Source organism: Podarcis filfolensis (assembly GCF_964270895.1).
Source record: "Podarcis filfolensis genome assembly, chromosome: 1".
NCBI lineage: Eukaryota > Metazoa > Chordata > Lepidosauria > Squamata > Lacertidae > Podarcis > Podarcis filfolensis.
This window is the reverse complement of record NC_139604.1, coordinates 99,898,780-99,923,823: the sequence shown is the minus strand read 5'-3', so window position 1 is coordinate 99,923,823 and position 25,044 is coordinate 99,898,780. Positions and strand designations below refer to the sequence as shown.

The following is a 25,044-nucleotide window of genomic DNA, read 5'->3' as shown; positions in this document are numbered from 1 at the left end:
GCCAAACCTCAAACTGATACAGTAGTACCTCGGGTTACAGATGCTTCAGGTTACAGACGCTTCAGGTTACAGACTCCGCTAACCCAGAAATAGTACCTCGGGTTAAGAACTTTGCTTCAGGATGAGAACAGAAATCATGCAGCGGCAGCAGGAGGCCCCATTAGCTAAAGTGGTACCTCGGGTTAAGAACAGTTTCAGTTTAAGAACGGACCTCCAGAATGAATTAAGTTCTTAACCCAAGGTACCATTGTCCTTTATGCTCCACCTTGATCACAGAGATCCTCTGATGGGGCACTTCTTGTGGTTTCCCACACCTCTGAGGTTCAGTTGGTCTTTACTAGAGACTGAGCCTTTAGTGTGGCAGGCCCTGTAGGCAGGGGGAGATTTAAGCCTGGTACTTTTCCTCACAGCATATAGATGGCCATCAACTTGGATGGCTATAAAAGAGGATTAGACAAATTCATGGAGGAAAGAGCTGTTGAAGGCTTCTAGCCATGATGGCTATACACAAGCAATGCTTGTGAATACCAGTTGCTGAAAACCGCAGGAGGAAAGAGTGCTCTTGTGCTTGAGTCCTGCTTGTGGGTTTCCCAACAGGCATCTGTGCAGCCACTTCGAGAACAGGATGCTGGACTAGATGGGCCATGGGCCTGATCCAACAGGCTCTTCTTATGATTTTATTTTCCCCATGCCATTGGAGGGTTAAGGATGTGGAATGCAGGGGAGAGATAGGGCTCATCCTTGGGTATAGTCATGATGAACTTGGCATCCAGCCCTGATAAGACAGGCATCTCGTTCTTCATCTCTCGCTGTGTACCTGACTCAGCTTCTATGCATATGTAAAACTAAGGAAAGGAAATATCTCTATATAAGCCTGTGTCACCTTGATCGCTTCCCTAACGGCTGTTGCTCTTTGCCAAATAAACTTGCATCAACTCTCCTACATATGTTTCCTGGGGTGTGGGACCCTCTGCTAGTAGAGTTCAAGCAGGAATATTATTGCCTTTTGTTTTCGATATCTCTTAAAAACAGTGTTATTCAGGCAGGCCTTTGAAAACTGAATTTCTTTTTATTCAACCAGTATTTACTAATGTCTTCATTGATATTTTTAATTGCACTTATTGTAATGGTGTCTAATGCACACCACCTTGTTGTATTTTTATGCAAGCTTGGTTTATAAATATTCAACTGAATAAATAAAGTTTCCCATGATCTCTCTATTCAGAACTCAACATATTATTAACAAAAATAAGCTAAAATAACTGAACGTACCCTTTCACGTTCCAGAATTGGTTGCTTGGTCTCTCTCTTTCTCTCTCTTTCTCCCTCTCCCTTCCTCTTGCTTTCCTTTCTTAGCAATGATTCCCACAGGATCCTTCAGGGGGCAGATACAAGCCACTATTAGCTGACCATTTGCCTAACTAGCTGGCTATGGGCACAGCTGAATCCATGGCATCCAAGGTTCATTTGGCTCTTTATAGGAAGTCAATGCTGCTGCCTAGTTCACCCGATGTACCTGGATACAAGCCAATGATGGCTTCAATCCAAATACTTCATCTTAAATTGCATGAGGATTGGGCTGTTGTGTTCTGTTGCTTTGCCATCTACAGGGGCTTGACCACTTGCTGATTTCAACAAAAAGGAGTAAACTACTCTCAGAAGTACTATATTCTTGAATGTATCTAATCTATCGTCTTTTCAAAAGCCACTACAATACAATGTACAATGTTTCAAATAAAGCCAAAAGACTAAGTACAGTGAAGTATGTCACAATGTTAGGCAAAGGGACCCCTGACCATTAGGTCCAGTCTTGTCCGACTCTGGGGTTGCGGTGCTCATCTCGCTTTATTGGCCGAGGGAGCTGGCGTACAGCTTCTAGGTCATGTGGCCAGCATGACTAAGCCACTTCTGGCGAACCAGAGCAGCGCACAGAAATGCCGTTTACCTTCCCGCCGGAGCGGTACCTATTTATCTACTTGCACTTTGATGTGCTTTCGAACTGCTAGGTTGGCAGGAGCAGGGACCGAGCTCACCCCATCACGGGGATTTGAACCGCTGACCAGCAAGTCCTAGGCTCTGTGGTTTAACCCACAGCACCACCCGTGTCCCAGTGTACCAAGGGATTAAAGAATAGAATACATCTACTATCATCATGTGGCAGAACTGATAATGACACTTATGGATCATCCCAAAGATCTTTGGGCTATGGTGTCCTCTGCATTTTTGAACTGCAACTCCCATCAGCCCCAGCCAGAATGAACAATGGTTAGGGATGTGGAGAGCTGCAGTCCAACACATGTGGAAGCCACCCAGTTGGGGAAGGCTGAGCATCATCTACACAACCGTCTATGTTTGATATATTGTGGTAAGCTGTTACATTGGAACTGCAATGGGAAAACAGCAGCACAACAGGGCTAAACTTAGCTTTCTAGGTGGTGTGGAAATACTTGCATAGCATTATAAATAAACCCAAATCAGTTGCTTTCTGCGCTGCTGTAGCTTCATATATCAACAAGCTCAAGGTGCCAGACACTCATCAGTGGGACTAAATTTGATTCCATTCAAGTCATTGACTTATTTGTGTTTTGAATCAGACTGTACAGGAAGTCTTTGGGGTTCATTCCCAGGGAGACTGTTCCTACACTACCTTTAAGTGACATATAGAGCATTCACAAGTCATATCTGTGTGAGACAATTTTGCAAGAAGCAAGCAGAAACATTACTGCATGGTGTATGTAATTAGCCAGCACGGTGTATAACTGAAAGCATTGCAGAAGAACTTCACACACAGACACACACACACAAACACACACACACTAGGGGCTTCACCCCTGCTCTTATGGCTCACAAACCCCACCTACCTACTTGCTACCCCCTTGCCAACCCTCTTTTATCTTGCAAACCTTTACACCTCACCAGCACCCCCCTCCACACTTCACCAAACTCTTTGCGCCTAGCCAGACCCACCCACCCATCTCTTCAACACCCTCTCTGGCTTCACCTGGGCTTTCATCTCTCATTTCCAGCGGTGGTGTGAGGGAGAAACTTCACACTGACACGCACAGCAGAGGTGGTAACTACAGGGAGAGGACAGTTGCTGCTGCAGAGAAAGAAGCACCTGCATTTTAAAATAAGGAGTCCTGGCAGCAGCATTTGAGAGGGAAATGGGGAGACCCCACCAGTGGCAGTGGTTGCAGGCAGAATGTGACCGCATCAGCATTGGGCGTGGTGAAGGGGAGACTTTCTCCTTTCTGTTCCCCTCCTTCGCACCAGTGGAGGCATCAGAGGTCAAAGAGGTCAAAGTGGGGCCTGTCCTGCACTTTCCTCTGCAGTTTGCTTGCTCTGCCCACATGGGCATAGCTAGGGGGCAGGAAGGAGCAGCTATCCCCCTAAATCAAGTAAATCAATACAAAATCCTTAACTAACTGAGGTTCTCCCCACCCACCCAACATAAAGCCTGCCCATGTCTGCCTGTCACTCCACCTGCTCTGCCTGCCTGCCTGGGCCACCCACCTGCAGTTCTGCCATCATACTGCAGTTCACATGGCCACCTATTGGTGGCCACACAAACTGCAGCGTGACAGCAACCTTACTATACATGCACACACATGCACAATATGTATATCTCTTGGTGCAAAAGCGATTCTGCGGTCTTTGAGAATGTATACACAGGCTTACAAGCTGCTCCTATCATGTAAAAAAGAGAAAGAACAAAGAAAGAAAGAATGGTGATCAATTATTCAATCAGTTCTGGTTAACAAATGTTGGCGCTACAGTATTTTCCGTGAATTTCTCAGCCCTACGAAGCATACACTTAGCATGGGAATGAAAGAGGGCCATTTGCTAGCCAGTGCTCTGTGTCACCCCAACCCACCCCTCTTGCACACATGCAGAGAGCCAATGAATTACCCATGCTGTTTACTAGATGTCACATGAATTGCCAATCAAACATCTGTGAAGCACAATATCTGCTAAATGTTAGTCAAGGATCATTTACCTTCAAAGGAATTGTTGATCCACCATCGAAGCAGCTTATAAAATTAACTTCTTCTTGGGGGAAAGAACGCTACACAGTTCTCTTGTATTATCACTCACAGCATCTTGTTTAATAGATACAAAAAAGGGAAAGCAGGAAAGAAGGAGGGAAAGGGGAAAGTGATCTCCAAACCAGAATCATCTCTTATTTCCTTTTTTAAGCATAAAATATTATTGGTACCAGTCGTGATTCTGAAATCAAGGATGATAATGTCCAGGACTGGCTTTTAAAACTGTTAATGAGCGCTGGCAATGTGAAAAAAGATGGATTAGGTAGATGTAATGAGATATGATTAAAGGGTGTAAGCACTGAAGGGTGTTGGAGAATTCTTTTCAGAAAGAATATAATTAGTGTCTTGTAAAAGTACTTAGTAGATAAGATTTTTTAAAAAGAAAGGTTAAAATAAACACATACTATATGACAAACCTGCTTAATTATTTCTCCCCTCTGGTGCTTTTATGTACTTAATAATCTGGAGAATTTTTCGAGATAAATAATGTTTGTTGAATATTTGTTGAAACTTCAACATGCAATTCAAGTGATTTTAATTGCATAATGCAAAAAGGCCAAGGGTAGGAATGTCCTCTTCCCTTGCCAATATAGATTCCTTTGTTGATTTATGTAATGCAGCTAATAATATGCAACATACTCAGGATTTAAACAAACAAGTGAGCTTCTTGAAAGCAAACGTCCTTTTAAGTTGCTTAGCAACTTTTAACACAATTCTTTATTAGGCTGAGGGGCCCTGCTTTTTGGAGGTAATGATTTCAAAATACAAATTAGCCAACCAACATTTGGGAGCGGAGGAATGTTAGTTTCAAACTACACAGCTCAGAAAAGCTCAATACAGAGTTTCCAAGAATTAGACTTGACACAAATCTTTTACAATATATTTGAAATTCAAATCACTGCTGCGCAAAACTCCACAAAACAATGGAGGTGTGTGTGTGTTACGGTATTTTGAGGCTTCATGTTTTCAGACTTAGAATTCTGAGTTTCAGCATAAATTTTAACTTCCTGATATTGAAATTCATTTAAAGTAGTTTCAATAGCAAGCTTTCCCTTCCCCTCACATCCCAGAAAAATCTGGATTTCATTTGACATAACTGACACCTATGCTTCCTTTCATGGAAGAGAAGGCCTTCAATGGCTATTGGCCGTGATGGCTATGCTTTACCTATACAATCAGAAGCAGCAATGCTTCTTAGGTATCAGTTGCTGGAGACCACTGGGGCCAGGGAAGAGTTCTCTTGTGCTCAGACCATGCCTTTTGGTTTCCTACCAGGATCTGGTTGGCCACTGTGATAACAGGATGCTGAACTAGATGGGCCATTGGCCTGATCAAATAGGCACTTCCTATGTTCTTATATTTCTTCTGTTCTTATGCTTCACATCTGCCTGTATCAAGATTTTAGCATTTAAAAATCCACACCTGTTTGTATCGACATATTAACTACCAAAAAAACAAATATGGAAGGTGAGAGATTGACCTATGAAGACCTCCTGGAAAGATCGGAAAGAGGATGGAAAATCAGATCTTATGAAGAGTTAAAAAGCAAATTAACGGGTTGGCTGCAGTATCATCAAATTAATGCCTTATGGAAGGAAGATAAAAAGATTGGAATGAATGAGAAAAAATCAAAGTTCCAGGTAGAGATAATAGAAAGTAAAACTAAACTGCTATCTAAAATGTATAATCAGCTATTAGAGTGGGACACCAAGGACGAAGAGGTTAAGGAGGTTATGGTAAAATGGGCAATAGACATTGGATATAATTTGGATTTTGAAAAATGGACGAAGTTGTGGACTAAAGGAATGAAATTTACAGCCTGTACTGCCCTCAGAGAAAATATGGAAAAGATGATGTATCGTTGGTACATCACCCGCGTGAAATTGCAAAAAATGTATAAGATTGGTGACAAAAGGTGTTGGAAGTGTAAATCTAAAGAGGGAAGCTTCTACCACATGTGGTGGAAATGTGCAGAAGTTAAAAAATTTTGGGATTCCATCTATAACGAACTAAAGAAAATACTTAAATACACCTTTGTCAAAAAGCCCGAAGCCTTCCTTCTGGGAATGATTGGAGAGGAGATTAAGAAAGAAGATTATATAATGTTTCAATATGCAACTGTAGCTGCCAGGATTCTGTTAGCACAAAATTGGAAAACCCCAAATACCCCGACCGTTAAAGATTGGCAAATTAAATTATTTGAGTATATGGATCTGGCAAAAATGACGCAGAGCATTAGACAGCAAAAAGGTTCAAGGTTTATCGACAATTGGTCTAAATTCATAACATATATGGAAACAAATTCTAGAGATATAAAAATCACAGTAGGTTTAATATAACCCTTGCGATGTGTTTACGCTAAAAAATGAAAAACTGCAGAATGGATTTAATATTCACATAACCCAAAACCAAGATGGAGGGAAGTCAAACGTTATTTATTGTTAATTAATGTTTGTTTTTTGGTTGGTTTAGGTGTTTTGATTTGGTTGATCTTTTCTTTTCTTTTCTTTTTTTGGGGGTATGTGTTGGCTGTTTTTCTTTTTCTTTCTTTGCTGTTGTTTGGTTATAGAAAATGAATAAAAAGAAGTTTAAAAAAAAAAGAAGAAGCAGGCGCTCCATCAAAATAAAATATCGGTCTTTTCCTTTCCAAAAAAAAATTTTAAAAAAATCCACACCTGTTTGAATAATCACAAGTACATGAACTTGAACAAACTGGGCAAAGATTAAATTGGTAGTGTGCCTAAGAAATGGCTCTACCATAGCTCTCCTTTAGCTTATTCATTTAAAATATTCCTGCCTGCATTTCCAAGGAAGGTATTTTCATTAATAAGAACCATTAACTCCATGAACGTATGTCCAGTCTCCTGGGAATAAGCCCCAGGAAACTAAAGGTGCTTTTCTTCTGAGTAAATATACACAGGGTTATGCTTTAAAAAGCTGAATAAGATGGGCTGGCTCCAGACTAACAGTTGAAGCCTATGCATGTGTCCTAAGAAGTAAGTCCCATTGATTTCAGTATGATGTGCAGTCATGTATTCTGAATCCAACCCAGAACAATTAAAATCCAGCAAACAACAAATGTAAACAACCAGCAGTAAAGTGAAGGATTCAGCAGCATTCCTAGAAAGGCCAGGAAGAATAAAAAGTAGTGATGCCAATTGGACCTCTCTGGGAAAGGCAGTCATCCATAATCTTAAGGGTGGGGATAGCTGGAGCAGACACTGAGAATGGGCAGATTTATATGGAAAAGACAGCCTATCAAATCCTACCATTTGAGACAAAGCTGATTTATTTTTTACTTTTATGTATCACCTTGCACACAGACCAATTCCTAGTTTAAAATCATTGCTTATAATATAAAAAGCAGTGAGATGTATTGAAAGGAGAAAGAAGGGGCAGAGGGAAAGACAACCATGCAGGAGTTCTGGGAGAAGAAGAGACAAATGTCAGAAGAGACAAAGATAAGAACTTGAGTCAGGTCTTTGGCATGCTTAACTCAGTATTATCTCCAATGTAGACTCTACAGTGTCTGGCAATGGCTCTGCAGGGTTTGGGGCAGGTGTCTTGTACCGCCAGGAACTAAGCCTAGGACCATGAGAGAAACTATCACAGTCTCACCTCTCCTTCTGAAAACAGCCACCTAGAACAGCTGAGGATGGAGACTATTCTGGAAGCAAGGGAACCAAGCTCTTCTTGGGAAAGAAGAGAAAGAATATATATTTCTTTCTTTCCAACCTTATCTCAGAAAAGGCATCTCTATTGAGGCTTGGATAATGTGCCCAAATTGATTAAATAGCAGATGATTAATCAATTATACTCTGTTTCTGGTCTGGGGAAATCTATTGACAGGTCAAGTGAGGAAGGACAAGCGTTTGGTTGATGTTGCTTTTCTTTTTTTTCTTTTTTTAGAACAATACAGCTGAACTGAAAGCAGGGACGTCAGTTGAGCTCTTTCCCAGCAATGACCCGCTGGATAAATTTTGCAGTTCCACGCAGAGGCCCTCGTGGTTTCTGGTGCCCAGGCTACAAATGCGCCGTTCCGCGGCCCCTTTCTCTCCAGCGCTTCGCTTAAGAAACCTTCTCCTCTCAAGGACAAATGAAAATGGCGTGGGAGAATCAAAGTTCTGGCTCGGAATACATAGCGAATAAATCTTCACTGCCTGTTTTTAAGGGCAGCTTCACCACCACCCCTCAAAAATAAAAATAATACACTGTTCTGAAGTATTTGGGAAAGTGTCAGCAACTTCGCACCTCATTCTTCTTTCAGAAAACCAACTTTTAATCAAAGCAACCCCCTTTCCCGATTTATTTTTTATTTCTTTGGCGTGGCCTTCCCTGTTCTTTCGGTTGGCAGTGACGGGGTGGGTAGATAAATGGAAGGTGAGGCGGTGGGAAAAGCTGTGGAAAAACAGAGCCCTGGTCGGAATGAAGCGACCAGTCCGGGTGACTTTGGCAGCTGTGACCTTCAAGCCAGTCAAGATGAAGCATGACCTGCTGCTGGAGTGAGGAGAGAGTTGGGGGTAACAGGCCCCTCTGAGAGCCTTTTTAGAGAGGACAACTACTAAACTAAGCAAGCTAGCAAGCGCGCTGGTCTAAACTAAATCGAATCAGCCCTGCGCTTCTACACTCGCAGTTGGAGGAAGTTAGGAAGGTTCAGGAAACAGTCTGGCACCCCATCGGTTTAAATCAGAGCTCCTGCACTTAAACCTCGCTGGTAGTAAGCCCCATTAATTTCAGGGGATCATCCCTGTCAAGTCACAGTTCGATCCTCCTTAAAGTTAGGCGGTCCGGCCCTAAACCAATTGCTTTTCTATTGGCTTCGTAGGATAGGACTGTAAGTATTGTTAGGGCTCCTGCAGGCGGAATTAATTCTACTGATTCTAAAGGAACATACTGTGTTCCGCTGAAATTGCTGGTGTCACTCTGTTCAAAGAAATCTTGGTCGGTGATTGCATTTATCTGCATATGACACGTTCCTCAAGAAAACTAGACAGTTCTAGGCTTACTGGTTTGTGGTTTCTGTTCCTTCCCAATTGTTCTTCAGGGCTTTGAAATCAGCTCAAAGCCTTATAGTACCTTTCAAAATGTTTTAGAGCGAATTGCTGCTTTGGCCAAAGTGACTGTGGGCAGTACCTGGAAATACCGGGGCCCTGATGAACTCCCGTGGGGGACTTGATCAAAACAATATTGAATCAACCCTTCCTGTTTTCCTTTGTTTTGTTTTTGATCTGCTATCCCTCCTTTCTAGGACGAATCAAATTGGACACACAGATCCAGTCCTCTTATTGCAAGCATTTTCTTTCTGAAGATATCTTTCTTAACTCAACATGCTTCCGAGTAAACACTTGTTCTTATTCTTATTATCCCGCCTTTCACCCGAAGGTCCCAGGGCGGGTTACAACAATTAAAACACAGCGTAGATAGGATCAGGATGGTGTCTCTAGCCCTCGCTTTCCAGGGCAATAGCTCAGATTGTTCCGTCTCCAATCCTGAACAAACTTACTAGAGAAAGACAGTACAGTGGTACCTCGGGTTAAGAACTTAAGTCGTTCTGGAGGTCCATTCTTAACCTGAGGTACCACTTTAGCTAATGGGGCCTCCCGCTGCCTCCGCGCTGCCACTGCGTGATTTCTGTTCTCATCCTGAAGCAAAGTTCTTAACCTGAGGTACTATTTCTGGGTTAGCGGAGTCTATAACCTGAAGCGTCTGTAACCTGGAGCGTCTGTAACCCGAGGTACCACTGTACCATGCTCCCGTTCGTTTTAAGCGATCGTGAACACCACTATTTGGCAAGAAATCCCATCGAAATCCACACTCTTCTCCTATTAGCTGAGGGCAAGTCAAGGAGGTCCAGCCACGCCATTCCGACACATCTACCCAGACATTGGCTGAAAAAAACACTCAGAGCCAGTATGGTGTAATGTAGTGGTTAGAGTGACGGAATAGGACCAGGAAGTCAAATCCCCACTGGGCCATGAACCTCACTGGGTGACCTTGAGCCAATCACTGCCTTTCAGCCTAGCCTACCTCACATGGTTGTTGTGGGGATTAAATGAGGAGGGGCGAACCAAGTACACTACCTTGAGCTCCTTGGAGAAAAAGATGAGATATAGATGCAATAAATACATGCATGCATGCACACATACTGTTATTGGCAACCTCGAGATCACTGGGTGGAAGGATGTTTTTCATTGCAATTGCTGTTAGAACGCTTTTAACTGTAACTGCTTTTGGATGTTTCGAATCGTAATTGTTTCTGGAACGCTTTAATCCGTTTTAGAATGTTTTGTTTTGTTTTCTTTTTTTTTCTTTTTTTACATTGGCCGCCCTGGGCTTTCTTGTGGAGGAAGGGCGAGGTATAAATCCAATAGACAGATAAATAAATAACTGCGGCTCGTGTAAACGACCTTTCCTTTCATTTTGCCCCCAGAATGAAACCCTCGATACTGCTAGAGGAGCCGCCAGAGTCGTGCAAAGGAAGGTGACCGGGACCCCAGCGCGGATGAAATCAACAAAGCACAGCGGAGAACCAAAAAGAGCCGGCTGACCCTTCTCCGCACGCAACCCCGCTGCGCCGCCACCACCCTCAAACTAGGAAATCGATTTCATGTTGCTGTTTGCCGCCCGTATCTGTTTGTGAAGCCGGCCTCTCTATTGATGGCCAACGGGAAGGTGTGCGCCTCTTCTGTTGAGGTTCATTTATCTTTTCGTTTACACCGGCTGCTTCCACTAATTCCGGATTGCCAGGCAAACAGAGTAGCCTCTTCTGGCCTCACATCTCGACTCTCGGTCCTATTAGCAGGTTGATCCTTGTTTGTTTAGACGTCAGCCTGCAAAATGTGCGAACCGCGGGCAAAATAGTTCGGCGCGGTCAGTTTGCACCCACTGCCAGCAGGGAAGAAAAGGCCGAGGGAAAGATTTTCCTTTCCATGCCAAAACGAGGGCCCCGAAATCCTTTCCTTTCTCGTCGCTTTCCCTTTGTTGCCAGGGACCGGAATAAATGACCAATTATAGCTCATTAATAGGATTTATTTATTTTTTAATTTCGGTTTGGAGCAGAATTCTTTGCCGAGAGTTCTCCTACTTAGCACCTGGTGCTTTAATAGTGTATTTCCACATGGGTGCAGAGGCGGCACCCTCAAAATGAATCCTTTTGAAATCCAGGAGGGAGCTACTCCCATTCAGGTCTACTGAGGGTGGAGGTGCAAGTGTTCACTGGTCCCATATCATAGGATGAAAGGGTTTTAGCATTAGAGTGGGGCTCAACCGCCCTGCTCTATGCAGGACATTCAGAGCTACAATATCCACAAACAGTCCAACTTCTGCTTTGAAGCCTTCCAGCAAGGGAGAGGTTCCCTCGCTCCACTGGGGATACAGGAAGAAATGCCCATTTTTACTGAGAAGGAAGTTCCGCTGCTACCTGCATAGACTTCAAGCCGCAGCGCCTGAGGATGTAAGTGTTCAGGTTTCCTTTGCATGCGCTGCGAGCTGCAAGCACTGTAAAGCTGCGATCCTGTGCGCGCACTTGTCTGAGAGGAAGCCCCAACCACCATGGGACTTACTTCTTAGTTAACTCAGAAGTAACATGCACAAGGGGCTGCCATGCTGCTGCCAGAATCTCTGTCTCAGTCAGCACCTCACCTGCAATCCTGCTGTGCCTGGCAGGTTGCTGTGGAGAAGGAATGAGATGGCGTCGGTGAATTCTTTTAGACGCTTTAAATAAACCTATTTATTTTGCCAGCTATGACAAGTATTATTCTACTTTTGTGCTTTCAGGATTACATAATGCGGGCAGAAATCTGCTACTCTCATGAAAGAACACCTATATGTACAGAACCGTCAGAGAAGATGCCTCCAGTCGTCGCGATGTCTGATCCACTCCCCTTTCCTTGTGTTTACAACGCGGGGTTTTTTGACGCTTCTTTATTTCCTCGGCTCCTTTGGCTTTTGGAGCCCAGTAGATAAATACCTTAAAAGAGAAATAGCCCCATCAATGAAAAAAAAGTCAACAAAACATCACAAGTGTAAAGGAAGTGAGCAGAGCAACTCTACCTACTAATTCTCCAACTAGAAACTGTAATGGCCACCATCCAGTGCATCGTTCATGTTCCATATAGCACAAGCCTATTCGTGTCTACTGAGAAGTAAATCCCGTTGAGTTCAATAGGACTTGGTACCAAGTAAGTGTGGGAATGCTGTGTTTACATCCCACAGTAAGTGTGTATCAAATTTCCAAATTCATTGTTCGACTTTGGCCATTCCATTGAAATCATGCCACACTAAGCATAATAACTCAGAAGCGCTTCCCCCGACTTGAACGGGATTTGTTCTTTCGGAAGCTCTATTGGGGACCTGCATTCTCATATCCATTGAAAATACGCTCAGTTTACTTCAGAAGTGTAAGGGGGATACGTTCGGGAGATCTTCAACACCAGGGTTGGGGAGGGAATTTTTTCAGCCCCAAGGGCAGCGTTTCCTCATGAGCAAACTGTCCCTTGTGGGCATTGTCAGAAGTACAGAGGAGCCACAGGTGTGACTCTCACCTTTGTTTTCCACATACAGACACACATATCTCATCCAAGCAAGCAGCTTGGCCTCATCGCACCTCATGGTCACATTCCAGTCAGGCAAAAGCACCAGAAGGGATTGTGGATCGGAAAGAGGTGTGGCCTAGGAAAACACGGAGGCCAAATAGGGAAGCCGGGAGGGGTCCATTTGGCCCTGACCCTGAGGTTCCCCCACCACTGGTCCTCATACTCTCCCAGTTGGGTGTTAGGATGTAACTCAGGTTTCACTGTAGGCTGACCTGGCTGCATGCGAAGGATAGGTAGAGAGGAACCTCCAGTCCTCCTTGCGACGACCTATTGATCTTCCTCCCCATACTCTTGTGGCTGCTGGCCTCATGTCCTACACATGCTTGAGATACCAGGCAAAAACAACCATCCTCGGCTACCAGTACTCCCAGTGCCATATCTAGAACTTGTTAATCTAGAGTTCTTTCGATGTGAGCAAAAATTACACTTCATCTCACAGTCTAATCCCTGGGTCAAGCTTTGGAACGATCTGCTTAGGAAATTGGGTTTCCTTTTTGTTGGTATCCGTCTGTCTGGGGAAACAATGGAAGAGTGCGCCTTTTGGGGTGAAGTCAAACTGTTGGAAGATTGCAGCGCCTGTTGTGGCTGTAGAGTCTGATAAGGGAGAGACATGTCTTGTTGTAGCTGGGGCAGATGAAGGCGTCCAGTTGTGCTGCTGCAGATGCAACATGGCTTTACTTATCTCTGTGCTTCTCCCAGCAGACATTTATCCTCTGGTCATTGCTATGGATACACGACCTGACTGACTGACTGTTTCCTTGCCTTTAACTAATTAGGTGGTGTGCCCTGCGCAAAATCTAAATAGTCCCTAGCCAAATGCTTAGCGAGTTTGGCTGAAAAGAAGTCCCCTTTGATTCAGTGGGGCCTACTCCCAGGACAGAGTGCACAGGATTGCAACCTCACAGTATAATCCTAGACATGTTAGAGTCCACGTAAGTCTTAGGAGTAGGTCCCATTTCCCCCCCTCAAGGGTAAAGCATGTATGCTGTATTGCAGGCTTAGAATTTGAAACGGACACGCGTTGCCTAAATGAGACCCTCACTTGGCATTAAGATGCCAGAGAAAGGGGGGAGGGAATTGCGGGAGTACAGTTTCACTTTAACATCACACACCTAGCGGGAGGTAAAGGAATTTTTAAAAGTGAGGTCAACAGAGAAAACAGAAGAGGACAAAACAGCTGCCTGCGAAGATCTGCAGGAGCTGGCGGATTTGCTTTCCTCATCTCGTGTCTCCAGTTCCGAGAATCCACCACTAGGTTCCCAAATCATTAATCGCATTGAAAGGGGAATCATGGAATCATAGAATTGTAGAGCTGGAAGGGAATCCGAGAGTCATCTAGTCCAACTCCCTGCAATACAGGAATCTCAACTAAATCATGCATGGCAGATGGCCTTACAACCTCTCCCTAAACCACTCCTCTCTAACCTAAGAGTCCCGATGCCATTGCAGTCTAGAGCACATTTCACTAGTGGGTAAAGGATGACAGAGAGTTTTCTAAATGGGAGATCTGCTGAAGTTGAAAATGCAGTTTGAAAGACTTCTTTTTATACTATTTATCAACTTATAAATGGCCAGACATTTTTGGGGTGCTCCGAATACTCCTGAAACGTGCGGAGATGATGCCCGCATCTCTTAATAGCATCCTTGAGAAGCAAATGCAAAACCCACACCTCTCTTTTTCTGGCTGTCAATAGCTCGTAGCCACAGGGGCTATCCTTTACTTTATCCCTGTGCCCTCGGGACAGGGCTTTGGGGGCAGATGTCCAGGGCCTCGCTTCTCAGAAAGGGTGAATACAGCCTACTTCGAAGTAATACACCTTAACCATCTCAAGTGGGGACCTCCCCAAGTACGGAGTCTAAAAGCCACTTAATTGCATCCCTCGTTGTCTAACCTTACAAAGCGGTTCCGAGATTAAAACGGGAGAGGTGGGGAGACCTTGCATGCTGGTCCTGGGCTGAAAGACAAACGCAGGTCAGGATAAAATAATAGGCCTGCCTCTGGGTCCTTCGCTTTGTTTTATGACTTTAGCTCGCTTTCCAGCCGTCCTTTTTTGCCTTTTACTCATTTGGCAGTGGTGGGAGAGGACAAAGAGTCAGTGTACTGTGGTAGTTGCAGTGTTTCCCAAACTTGGGTCTCCAGCTGTTTTTGAACTACAACTCCCATCATTCTTAGTTAGCAAGACCAGTGTCAGGGATGGTGGAAATTGTAGTCCAAGAACCCAAGTTTGGGAAATAATGGAGAGTACTGTATTGGGTTAGGACCTGGGAGACCAGGGTTCCAATCTCTCACTTAGCCATAAAGCTCACTGGGAGACCTTGGGCATAGCCAGGATTTATGGGGGAGCAGGCTTTATGTTATGGGGAGCAGAACCGAGTTATCTGCGACACAATTGTGCAGTTGGTTAAGTATTTTCATTTATTTACTTGGTTTAGTGGGGCAGCTGCCTCCGCACGTCCCTGGCTAGGCCCATGCCTTGGGCCAGTCACGTGCTCTCAGCCCGCCCTACACCACAGAGTTGTTGTGAAGATTAAATGAAGAGGTGGAGAACCGCGCAGGCCACCTTGAGCTCCCGGGAGAAAAGGTGGGATAGAAATACAATAGACAAACAAACTAGGAATCAGTCCCCGTTAAGTCTTTCATCTGAACACTTGACGAAGCTAAGAGAGAGAGAAACAAAAACTCCGCCCGAAAGAAGAGGGAAAACACTTGTCAGTTTGTATGTTTTCTTTTATATTCGCTCTCAATATTCTTCCACGCTACTCCTAACAGGAGAAATCTGTGTCCCTTGTGTTTGTTGCTTTTTGTCGTTGGGTGCCTTTCCCGCTCTTCGGAATAATTTTTTTTCCTGCCTTCTCCTGCTAAAGACATTTCTTTCGTTCCGTTTTTCCTGACGTCCCTCCGCTTTGGGCGTCATCATCAGTCTTTCTGCTCATCAGCATCGTCGCTCCTTCCTTCGCGTTACCTGAAAAGGGGAGAGAGGACATATCCCAATAACAGGCACCTCGCAATATTCCCTAGAGCAGGCGGGTGGAACTTTTGGTCTGCCAGATGTTACTGAACTACAGCTTCCATCAGCCCCTGCAAAACTGGCTAATGCCTATGGATGATGGGAGTTGTAGTTCCACAACTCCTGGAGGGGCCGAAAGTGCCGCGCGCGCCTACTCTAGTCTACTGAGCGCGCTGTTTCCTCTAAAGAAATGTGGATGCAGATCGTGGAATGAACCACAAAGGAAAGGTACGAGCCGCTTCCCGGAAATCAGTCAATAAATTTCCAAGTAGAGACCGCGAAACAGAATATGTGGAGATCCAAAGGGAAGGCGGCAGAAATGCACCCAATACTTTGGGGGGTGGGCACACCTAACAAGTCAACTGGTGTTTAATAAGCGGCGCTCAGAGCAGATTTTAATCGCTCGCGGATGTTTAAGCACTCACAGCGAAAAGAGAGCTCTAAGTTTAAATCGCCATCCTAAAGTGTGGTGGGGAGGGGATGCAAACTCCTGGAAGAGCGCTTCCACGTGACCCTGCAAGCACCTTTCCAGGCGCATGTGCGAACGTCCTCGCTAGGTTTTAGAAAGCCCCGGGCTTTTTAAAGGAGCTTTCACACCTGACACAAAAGTGCATTTGGTTGTTCTTCCACTCAAATCTATTTTTGCCTCACTAGTGTGAATTGTGTTAACTTAGGCTAAGGAAGCATAGAGCCGTTTTAAAAACCGCTCTGAGTGGCTACGGTGGGGGCTCACGTTTGGTTTACAGACCAATTTAAGGTAAAACGGATTTAAGACTCAGACATGGACGTTTCCCTTGTGTCACAGGTGCGACTGATAAAGTCGGAAGCAGATATTTGTCACCAGGTACACGAGAGGTGGGGAAACACTGGCCAATCCTGGCAGGCTCCCCTGGAATTGACATGCACATTGGCCAATGATGTAACTGGTGTGATTATTTATTACAAATACCTCAAAGCGGCTTACAAAAGATTCTCGCACTAAAACATCACATTCAAGTCTAGTATCGGGAACAAAAATAAACACGTTGTGAGGACACTTTACAAAAACAACAACTTCTGTACATACAATGCTCTGAGTGTACCGGTAAACTACAATCCGAGATAATGTTCCGAATGTTTTAATGAGAAATAAAGTTGTAAAAAAAAACAAAAAGCACATTTTTTTTAGAATAGAAAATATATGCTGGCCATTTCAGAGTTTATACTGCAAACTGGGATTGGTTAATATTATTATGATTATTTAAAATATTTTCAGAAGGCTCAGCCATGATTCTTGCTACCTCCTCCGCTCATGAAAACAGTATAAAATTTCACCAAGTTCACTGAGATGGGCCCACCTTTACCTGGCAGCCCTGACCAACGAATACTAGTACAAATATGTCTCTCAAGGTTCCCCAAAGATGCTCAGGTTAGGACTTTGGCGAGCCTCCGAGTGGAAGTTTATAAGATGATGCGGCAGCCCTAAACACATTTACCTGTGGAATTCAGGCCTCCCCGTTGAATTACACAGAATTTACGGTATTTCTGAGAGGACATACATAGGATTGTTCCGCAAGCAGCACTTTTCGGAAACAGAATCAGACTAGCAAACGTTGGCTGATACCGGAACTTATTTTCCAAATGGTCCTCCTATTCTTTTCCAGTCCTACTTGAGGAATATTTCCCAGTGCGTATTAAAAGCTTTCTAAAGCATCCCTTCTAAAAGCGCCCTCACCTAACTCACTGGACGCTTTTCATCCCATACAAAGCAAAGGCGAAAGAAAGAAAGAAAGAAAGAAAGAAAGAAAGAAAGAAAGAAAGAAAGAAAGAAAGAAAGAAAGAAAGAAAAGTCCCACCAGAGTTCAATGGGGCTTGTTCCCAGGTAAATTCGAGGGTGGCAACCTTAAGCATTATTTCGGAAAAGGGGAATGACGCTTTCGAAAGAGGCGCTCTTATTCTCACGTGTTGAACGACTCTCTCTCTCTCTCTCTCTCTCTCTCTCTCTCTCTCTCACACACACACACACACACACACACACACACACATATGGAGAGAGAGCCAGTCAGATCGGCCGTCCCGTGCCGTGGAACATTTTAAGCTAATGATTATGTGAATCTATTACCCATCAACCACTTTAGACCGAATGAACTGATTTCAAGCCCGGCGAAGGCGCAGTTGACTTCAGTGCAACTCGAATCGCTCTAAAGGTCTCCTTCAGCCAAGTTTTGAATCCTGCTGCCCGTCCCACTTACGTCAAGAGGCTAAATACCGAAGAGCTAAGAAGGATCCGAACCTCTGGGGTCTTTTTTGGTGTTTGCAGGAAAGAGGGGAGGGAGGGAGTGGGGTGAGGGAGACGTTGATGCTTTTGTTGTCAAGGGGCAAAGAGCTTATGTTCTTAACCTCTGAGGTTTTACACTCTTCTGCCGATTTGGACATTCCTTTAAGCACCGCCGTGCCTCAGATGTGTCTCAAAGGCCCCACGGGCTAATCTCCCACCTCCAACGCAGCTCCGTTTCCCGGCGTTTTCAGCGGACCACATTGAAGTTACACCTACAATTTTCCACCCTCTTCGCTTTTTTCTTTTTTCTAGACAGGGGTTTCGCGGGGGACTATCCATTGAAGACCCAAAAATAGCGGGGACACAACTTCTGCTCTTTTTTCTTTAAAACAAAAACCTTTGCGGGAAGAGGAGGCTGTATCCAGTATCCTTGCCGAGACACGGGTCCAAGAGACCCTCACCCTCACAACCTCTTGCCTCAGAAGAAAGCACCGAGCCGGTACATCCAGCGATGTTGCGGACTGAGATGCGGGTTTGCTGGCCCGTTACAGAACACGCATTTAGACTAGCTGAACGTAGACGGTTGTGATAACGGGATACAGGGGTGCCAACCTGAATAAAATATTGGGGGGGCAAGTAAGCTCCACCACGCATAATCGGTCACAAGACACCGCGCAAGCACACCATTTGAATGGCATTGACCATAAACTTTGGGGGGGGGCCGTAGCCCCCTCAAACATTTTATTGGGGGAAGGGCGAAGGGACCTCGGCCTCTAGGAGTTGGCTCCTATGCTGGGATTTCAACTCTCACGTGCGAATCAGAGGACCGCCGAGTTCAGCCCAGGCGTACTTTCGTTTAAAGATGTGAAGCATTGACTTCTGGGGCAATTCTTGGAGGAACTCCTCGGGGCGTTAGAGGTGTTCGGGTTTTAAACATTTTTTTAACATGGACTTAAGCTGGGACAAGATCCCAGCTTCCTGAAACATTTTTTAAAAAAAACAACGGATCGCAGACAGACTCCTTTGTGATGAGGTAGAGTCATAATCGCGTATGGAAACAGGGAAGATGGTTACCCGCGTTGCCTTCCTTTCCTTAAATGGAAACAGGGAAGAGAGGGAGGGGAGGGGGATCCAGATGCAATCTTGGAGTATTTACACTGTTCTATTAGGAAGCCGGGGCCCAGCCAGCACCCCTGTGGGGGGAAGTTCTCTTGAAATCCATAGGAGCTCAGTGGAAAGGCGCGCTATTGTTGCAAGAGGGAGGAAGGCAAAACAAAACAGAAACCTCGAGGGGGCTGTTGTTTGTTTGTTTAGGCGTTTCATGAGAGCAGCAGACAGGAATCAACTTTGGTTTTCCGGCGCACCAAACGACCTGCTTTCCCAATCGTAGACCCTAAGGCAAAATGCTGGCAGTGGAATAAAATTAATGCCCCTTTGAGAATTACGAACCTGAGGCTGAAATCCTATACCCTGTTACTTGGAAGTAAGCCCCATTGAAACATCATCATTATCATTATCCAGGGAGAGACTCGGATCCAAGGACTGCTCATCCTAGTGTGGATTTAGGGATCTATGCTGAATCCAGCAGTGGCTTGGCCCTCCGTGCATACCTTTCAGCTTTACAGAGCAATCCCATGCACGTTTATTTAGAAGTAAGTCCCATTGGGGTCAATGGGGCTTATTCACAGGGAAGTGGATAGCTGCTTGCGACTTAGGCGGCTACCTAATAAACAGTCGCTCTTTGAGCGTTGCTTCTTTCCTTCCATGATAATCTCCTTAGGCTGACACTTGGGAGTTCTGGAAGTTCTTGGTGGCGTGAAAATTAGAGGCATCCAGTTGTGCAGGATTCGTTCCCTCCTGCACCGTTCCGTAAGCAGCTCACGTATTGCCCACCCAGGTCTAAGTATATGGGCCCCGTTCCACATAGTCTTGCGCGTCAGATTCAAATCTGAAACTCACGAGACTTCTGAAATTAGTCCCATTGGTGCATCCATCCCGCCGCCCCCTCCATGCATGGGTCTTTAAAATTATTTTCTCTATAGCCAGTAAACACCCCCTCTGTCCCGCCAAAATAAAAACATCCACTTCAAACGGATTTATCTATTTTTTGTAATTTTAACTCGCTCTTTTCAAGGAAACTCGGGGGAAGCGTGCATAGTCTTCCCCATTTTGTTCCCGTTTAGGCCGAAAGATGGCAATTGGTCTTAGATCGAAGAAAATTTCAGGGCTTAGGTCCAATTCCAACTCATGTCTGCCTGGTCTAGCAACCATAGCAGCCAACCCCTAGGGGCCGTGGGGGCGATAAAATATTTGAGGGGGCTGGGCCCCCGCAAAGTTGAGGAGTATTGCCATGGGGCAGCTGCCCCCCATCAAGTAAAACGATAGAAATATTTAACTAACTGACCAATCTGACCCCCCAACAAAAGTCCTGCCCCCCCAACAAAAACCTATGGGCATTGCCATTCAAATGGTGTGTGTGCACCATGTCATGTGATCGATTATGCTGGGCGGGGCTTACCTGCTCTCCCCCCCCCCAATATTTCATTCAAGTTGGCACCCCTGACAACACTCTAGAAACTACCACGCTGGAATCATGCCCCAATTTGTTTCTATGATACTCCAGTGCGCGCTCCTGAGCCGGATTCTTAACCTTATTGTGGATGCGGCTGCTGCCGATTTCATTGGTATCTTGGCGTTTTGCAGAAGGCTTGGTGCGGAGGTGGGCTCACTACTTCGCCTCGCACACCCCCTACACGGAAGAAATAGAAGAACGGCAACTTTGGAATCAGAGGCCGTTTCTTTCCCACCCTGAATTGACCTTAGGTTGTATTCTTGGAAGTAAGTGCCATTGAAATCAATGGTACTTACTTCTGAGAAGACCTGCTTGGAACTGCATGCTAGGAAAGCATTGTTACTCCCCTCCCCCATCGTGTTTCAGCCCATTTCTAGACTTGCATCCGGCTGTTTTGATACGTGGCGGGGAGGGGGAGGGCCTCCATCTATTTTCTTTACCTACTACAAAGCCTCACGTGATGCATTACAGGCCTCTTCCCAGCGAGTAAGAAGTGTCGCATCCGTCAGATGCTCGACGCCAACAGGAAATAGCTCTGGAATCAGAAGAAATCGAAGGACAACGCCTGATTCCCAAGCCATCTCCTTAAACACCTTTCAAGTTCTATTTTCTTTCAGTTATGTTGTGGGCACACATTTTATTCGTTGGGAAGAAAATGGTCTTTCTGACTGGCGCCTTCCAGGCGCAGCGCACGAGAAATGGGACTCGATGCAACTTTGGATCGGGACGAAAACGAAGCACGCAGGCGCTACAGGGATCCATAGGAACTCGAGCTTTAAGGTGTCCCTCATTAACATTAAAAAAAAAAGATGGGAGGCGGATTACGCCATACTGTTTTGTGTGAAAATACAGACAACTATTTCCAAAATGACTTTACTTACACAGGGCAACACCATTCCTATATATTCAAAAGGGAGTCCCCCTGCTCAGCTACAGTTCATTCCTATGTAAAGAAGCAGCCTGACAGAGGAATACTGGAAGTGTCTACTCAGAAGTAAGTCCCGTTGAGTCCGATGGGCCTTACTCCCAGGAAAGTGGCTAACGGATTGCAAACAAGCGCTTTGGGGAACACTGAGTCTGTGCTTTAGAATATAGCATGAACGTATTAAAAAAAACAAGTCAAGATATTTACGCACCCTAGCTCTAATTATTTCAGTGAAACTTACTTTCAATGATGTTTGTATTCCACGTAAATCTGTTTAAGATAAGGCTTTGGGTATTAAAAAAACCCCTTCCACCTCGATTTCAAACACATTTACATTTGGTGGGGAGTTAGTGTCCATAAAATTAACAGCATTTTCTTCCAACAAAATGTGTTCAGGGTCCACACCCTAAGAGGAGGAAACCCATTAAAAAATACTTAAGATACCTGTTTGGCTTGCAACTGATGCTTTTTTGGTCTTCAGTAACGTTCAAGAAGATCACACTCACGCTCGGAAAATATTGTTATTTTTCTTTAATGGGGAAAATTTGGACTCCCGCGAGTTAGATCTGTGGTTTTTAGGGCTAGGATGAAAATTGGACTGACACCACTTTGCACTTTAACAATCGGATTTCGTCAGGGTACAAGTTGTTTGTTTAACCCGACAGCTCCGTGCACCCCGTCGCACGCTTTACACACTCATTAAAACGATTATTCACGACCTGTCGAGTGTTTTCTAGTTCATTCACAGGAAAGACTTAGCGCCATAGGATCCAAGCATAGACCGTCCTCAAATCTGCGTCTGGTGCGCTGGTATCTAGCTTCTACAACTTGTAAAAGAACGGATGTTCTAATAACAACAGTAACTATATTAATATTTCTGACACCTCAGTCCTAAAAGCAGTTTATCTGGAATAAGATCCACAGGTTCCTTCCAAGAAACTGAAGTGCAGAGTTCACAGGCTTAACGTGAGACCAGGGGGAAATGATCCTTAACTCATTAGACTCTCAAAGTTGCATTCAAAAACAAGGGAATAACTTCCCAGGTAAATGTTTTAGGATCGGGTGTCTAGCTCTCTGATGCCAAATAAATCCGCAGGCCAATGCTGACGCGGTTTACTCGGAAGTAAGGCACATGGATGTCAGTAGGGTTTAACCTCAAAATGCCGTTGTTTGGGATTTCTTGGAAATCTGCCCCAGTGGCTCCAACAGAACTGACCTAGGGACAAACAGTACCTTTTAAAGATAGCTTTTGACAGCTCGGCAGGATCATAAACAAACGGCCCGGAATGACTCTATTTTCCAACAGTTGGGTTGGAGAGGTTGAAGTAGAAAAATGAGGAGGGGATTCCTAGGGTAAATAAATAAATGCACCAGTCAACCGGCATTTCTATTCTACAGGAATTTTATCAGAAGCGGGGGCTAGACTCCGCTTCCCCCCCCCCAAAAAAATGGACGAATGAGAATTTATGAAGAAAGCAATATTGATTTTAGAAGGTCAGAATTTCCCCTCAATTGTGGCACATGGACAGAAAACTCAACAACCAGAAAAGTTGCCCCACTAATCAGTTGCAGCCAAAACTGCAAAGAATCTTGACGGCAGCCTTCAAAACTTCACCAATTTATTGTGGCATAATAAATTTTAAGGGGCCTGCAAAACTCATCACACTTCTAGATCGATGAGAGTAGGATTGGGATGCCCGGCCTTGCTAATGAAGGGTTCGGGGGTTTTAACAGACGAACTTCATACAAAAGCGCTTCCAACGATTCTCAAAAGCCCGGAGGAGTTTATAATTCTGGCCAAATGTGTCCTTTCACCTTCGTGGTTTAACAGGAACAGGTCACATATCGCCCGTCACAGTGAGATAGAATATTGTGGTTTCAATTAAGAAAGGCAGATCGCCGTAAGGCCGCTATCCTGACGCCCATTTACTCAAACCAGCGGAAATGAAACGAATCCGCGGTGCGGTGCTAGTATAAAGAATCATGCATTTCCGAAAGGTTCTTGCTGGCCAAAGCTTTTGGAAACCTTCGGGAGGGAGCGCTGAGAGGGATTTTATAAGGAACAAACGCGCAGTCAGATTCCGAGCCCAGTTAAAATTCGGGTTGCAGGACGGAAATTTGAGCCACTGCTGTTCAGGAAGCGCTGGGCTCAAATCCCTTCCAACCAACCTCTGATATTATGTGTGTTTACTAAGGGTACTACTCGATTCTCCTATGTAATATCTCCCGCTCTCACTCTTTCTCTCGTGTGTGTGTGTGTGTGTGTGAGTGAGAGAGAGAGAGAGAGAGAAAATGTGTATATATATATTATATATATATATATATATATATATGTATATATATATATGCATTATTTCTCAAAGTTTTCAAACTTTTCGCAACATAAAGTATATTATTATAATGTAAAGAAAACGGAGAGCAAAAACGCGAAATCTAAACGATTTCTTAATTTATTGCAACGTGAAGAGAGCAGGTATGAGTTGATTGCTAGATATATAATAATCCACAATCAGGTGCTCTGTTAAGAAGGACTCTTCCTAGCCTGCATCCCTTCCGCCTTTTGCTCAGCACCAAGCCGCTAAGATAAGATCAAGGCAAAAGAAAAAAGAAAAGAAGACCGAAAATCTGTACATAAATACTTAAAAACCGGGCGCAAATAAACACACCAATCGATAGCAAAGTAGCCAGCGCTTGTTCTATTGATGGGGACACAATCGATCCCACCCCCCTCTTCCTGCCAACCAAGACTCCGAACTACTCTGTAGGTAATTATTAGGATTTGAAAGCCACGGATTTTAATCAGCAAAAAATAAAATAATTTAAATGCTTCCATTTTAACCTGGATGGAATTTTCTTCTATTAGAAGAGGGAAAACGCCCGCCGTGGGAGTGTGGGTTTAGTTTTATTGCCACCACCCACCACTCCCAATTGCAAAACTTTTACAGTAGTAAAATAAATGGGGAGTATTTTTTTTTCCCCAAAAAACGACGGCGAACAAAATGCATCTTGGAAGAAACATCAGCCTTAATAACACGGTTTCTTCCTTTCTGTCTGTCACTCTCTCTCTCTCTCTCTAAAATGTAAACATTGGAATCGGGTGATAGCTTCTTGAAATGGACACCAACCTTGCAGTAAACTCGCTTCCTTATAATTCTCATATAAATCCTCGCTGCCCCCACGTTTTTAGATATATTCAGCCTAAGGATGCCAAAAAGAGAAGAAATTCTCTTCTAGTATATATATATACATTTTATCTCTTTCCCAAAAGAACATTTATCGTCGTTCCCACCCTCACCCATTTTCAACAAGATTATCGCAGCCTCTTGTGGAATGCAAAACTCTTTCATTATATGGAGCTGCGATTTTTCAAAAGAAGCAACACCCATATAAATAAGTACATTCCCCCCTCGTTGTTTCTTATACTGCCTGTCTGAAAACCTTAGTGATTTCTGAAAGGTTCTCTCGGACTGTGACCCTCCTCCTCTCCCCTAGCCCTGCACGCCACTCTCCCATCCCATATGATCAATCCAACAATCTGAAATTATTTCTGCTCGATCAACCCTGAGAAGGGAAAGTGACTCCTCAAAGAAAGTAGAAGTATAACCCTCCTTTCCCTCTGCCTACCTCTTGAGATTATAAGGG

General features: G+C 44.4%; 1 protein-coding gene and 1 long non-coding RNA gene across 8 annotated transcripts in view; one reads left to right on the top strand and one right to left on the bottom strand.

The window, feature by feature from the left end:
- The window catches only part of FOXG1 (forkhead box G1), a 53,309-nt gene that overhangs the window by 15,208 nt on the left and 13,057 nt on the right, over window positions 1–25,044 (bottom strand). For 3 of the 6 annotated variants that reach the window (XR_014550638.1, XR_014550639.1, XM_083624103.1), the window contains one exon: window positions 15,348–15,603. The exons of 2 other annotated variants lie outside the window; for them this stretch is intronic. The gene's annotated coding sequence lies outside the window, so the exon portion shown is untranslated. Of the gene's footprint in view, window positions 1–1,272; window positions 1,376–3,997; window positions 5,469–6,721; window positions 7,464–15,347; window positions 15,604–25,044 lie in introns of those variants that run through there. One more of the 6 variants, XR_014550640.1, reaches the window with a different exon arrangement.
- LOC310767169 lies at window positions 7,511–12,226 on the top strand. 2 transcript variants are annotated; one of them, XR_014550662.1, is made up of 2 exons: window positions 7,511–10,718; window positions 11,823–12,226. It is a non-coding gene; the product is annotated as an uncharacterized lncRNA (long non-coding RNA). The 2 variants fall into 2 exon arrangements; XR_014550663.1 differs by having other exon boundaries at window positions 7,511–11,499.